General features: G+C 35.8%; 1 pseudogene; it reads right to left on the reverse strand.

The window, feature by feature from the left end:
• Window positions 1-2,503: 2,503 nt before the first annotated feature.
• LOC120597292 (uncharacterized) lies at window positions 2,504-2,622 on the reverse strand (annotated as a pseudogene).
• Between the last annotated feature and the right edge of the window lie 571 nt (window positions 2,623-3,193).

Here is a 3,193-nt window from a genome sequence, read left to right on the forward strand (position 1 = left end):
ATCTTCATAAGAGTTTATTCTCTTGAATGAGCTCATGTTGGATAAGAAAGCCCCAATTCACTTTGACTAGGACTTGACCCACAATTGCAGTTGACCCTCAGTTTAAAAAGGAATTAGACACTATTAGATGAGCCACTGGTAGTTCAAGGTCAACATGCCCTCAACTGAACAAGTTTAATTCCTCATTCTATATTCCTATCTCAGTGAGTAGCATTACTAGTCAACTAACTATATGCCTAAGTTTAAACCTACCAGTGTCATCCTTACATCATAAAATTTGTTTTTTATAGGACATTGGATATACTTGCTAAACCTGAAAATTAATTAATTCATAAGCCTTATGTAATTTTAAACTCTTTGGAGTTTCTCTTGGTTAGAAAATCATCACATCAATCAGTTCCCAAAATCTATTAATTTTACCTCTTAATATTTGTTTCATCCTCTTTTCTCCATCTTGACCATAACTGACACAATTCAAGCCACCTCTCAACTAATGCATTAATTCCTATATTGTCTGCTAGTCTCTAGTTTCATTCCATGGGCTCCTTCCTCTTCTCTCCCCCAATCCATCAGACTCACTGCTGCCAAATAGGCCTATCCCAAATGAAAACGTGATCCTATTAACTTCCCTTCTCAAATTATTTTAATGATGTTCTATAATCTGAAAATGAAAATTTTTGTGTGGCATGCAAAGCCATCATCATGTGATCCTTGTCTACTGCTCCTGTGTTATTCCTGTTACCATCCCTCTTTATACTTCAGCAATACTGAGCTGGTTGGTAGCTCACTGAATAGGTTGTATTCTCTCCTTCCATGTTTTTGCCCATGTGGTTACCCTGCCTGCATTAGTTCGCCTGCCATGCTATTCATCCTTCAGATCTCAGCTCAGCCTCTTCTCTCTGAAGCCTGCTCTGCCTTTTCCAGGCAGCCTGAGACAGCTCCTTTGTTATTGTCACCATCTCGTTCTTTAATGTCCTTCCAACAAGGTATTGTCTTCACTCTGATTGCTAATTGCATTTGTCTTTAATCCCACTAGACTATATGCTTCTTGAGGGTATGGAAGAATGAGGCTTTGAACTACATTTGGGTTTGAATCTTTAGATGAAATCATTAAATAATTTGAGTCTGCTAAGAGAAAACTGGTGTTGTAACTAATAACAATTCCATAGTACATTTAGTACTGAATTAAATTAACACAAAGCTAGTGAGGTCGTTATAAATGATAAATCTAATTTCCTATGACAAATATGTTTTATAATGTAAGTTTCACCATTATGTTACCATTATTATTTCTTAAACAATGAAAAAGATCTTGTAACTAAACGAATTTGTGCATTTTAATCTGAAAAGTGCTCCTCTGTTTCAGCTTTGTCTATAGACCTAACCCACAGTCCCATGGTCATCTATTTCGAAATGACTTGATGAATCCTAAAGCCTCTTGACTCATTTATATAATGATGATACATATTTATTGAATATGTGTGCAGCACTAAGCTAAGGGCAAAGGATATGAAGGTGAAACAAAACATGTTTTTTGTTTTTCCTTCTGAGTTTAGAAAGTAGAGGTTTTCATAGATTTATCTCAATTAACCCTCATAACAGTCCTGAGGGACAGGCATTATCTCTACCTTATAAATGGGGACATTTCAGAACAGTGTTTGTCATCTCAAAAGTATCTTTAAAACTCTGGTGTTTTTCTAAATATAAAACATATAAGCCTCACTGTTTTGGAGGTTTTCTTGGGGTTTACAATTGTGTTTCTTAAACTTTAATGTACACACAAATCACCCCAGGATCTTGTTAAAATATAGATTTTGATTCAGTAGGTTTGGACTGGGGTCTGAAATTCTGCATATCTTACCAAGCTCTGAAATATCATGTAATTGGTCTATGAAGTACACTTTGAATAGCAAAAGTTTAGAACACATTATGTATAGAATTCCATTGTGTCAAGCATTGTAGTTACTGAGTATTTTTTTTGTTTGTTTGTTTTGAAGGTGAGGGTCATCACTTCTTCTTTAAGAGTCTTTAAAAATGAAAGCAGAGGATTAAGTTCTCACATCCTCGATCTTCCTCAGCCTCCTGGGCCCAGTCAACGCATGTGTACACCATGGATCCTCTTCAGCTCTTCTACTCCACAACTATTCTTTCTTCAAAATACTATTCTGTTAATCAAATTATTTTCTCATATCTGCTAGTTTTGTTTCTTAATCTAGATTGTAAACTCTTTAAGGGCGAGAACATCTTATTCATTTATTAACTGCTCCCTCCCTCAATACTGCTGCACACTTAATACCAGAGAATAATATGAGCAGAGGAATCTAGTGTGTCCCTAGGACTATACTCCATCATATAAATACATTTTCTCATTTAGTCTTTTGCAAAACTTGTAAAGTCCTTATCATTTTGCAGATACATAAATGGAAACTCAGAGGGTTTGTTACTTAAATTAATTTGCCACTAGTGGGGTCAGGATTTGCAATCCCTTATTTTTTATTTTTTACACCTACAGCACCTGGTCTTCCTAGGTGGTCTCCCATCCATGTACTAACCAGGCCCGACCCTGCTTAGCTTCTGAGATCAGATGGAATTGGGCTTGTTCAGGGTGGCGTGGCCATAGATGGGGTCAGGATTTAAACTCAGCTTTAATTCCACAATTATTAGGGAACAATCAGGAAAATTTTAGGAAAGGATTCTGATGTAATTATAGTTTATCTTCCAGTTATTTTCCAGTCAGACCAGTTTCCTGAACGGGGATACTTTCAGGTTAGGAATGTCATGAGCTTTACAAAGCTTTCTGAAGGGCTGGTGGCTCTGACAAGGCTGTTGTCTAATCCTCAGCATAACTTCTTTACTTCATTTACTTCATTTCTGGCTTTCTTTTCTCTCATATTGAAGAAGACTGATGTGGTGATTGTATATTCATTCCACTGAAGTACTGGTTGGTATGGAGGTAGTTGTTTTATAATTTAACATGTTTTTGTGACTTTCGGCCTGTCTTATGTCAATTTCACTCATAAGAGGAAACGTACTTATGTCTAGATAGATTGCAATGCTTTCTGTTTTTACTGATGCTTACTTATCATTTTCAAGTAAAATATATAAATTGATAAGTAAAATTTTAGCAGGACAAAATACCTGCTTTTTTTCTTCCCACTTTATTTTTCTGGAGGTTTATAAATAATGGGTGTCT

This window comes from Pteropus medius, unplaced genomic scaffold (genome assembly GCF_902729225.1).
Source record: "Pteropus medius unplaced genomic scaffold, Ma_sr-lr_union100, whole genome shotgun sequence".
NCBI classification, from domain to species: domain Eukaryota; kingdom Metazoa; phylum Chordata; class Mammalia; order Chiroptera; family Pteropodidae; genus Pteropus; species Pteropus medius.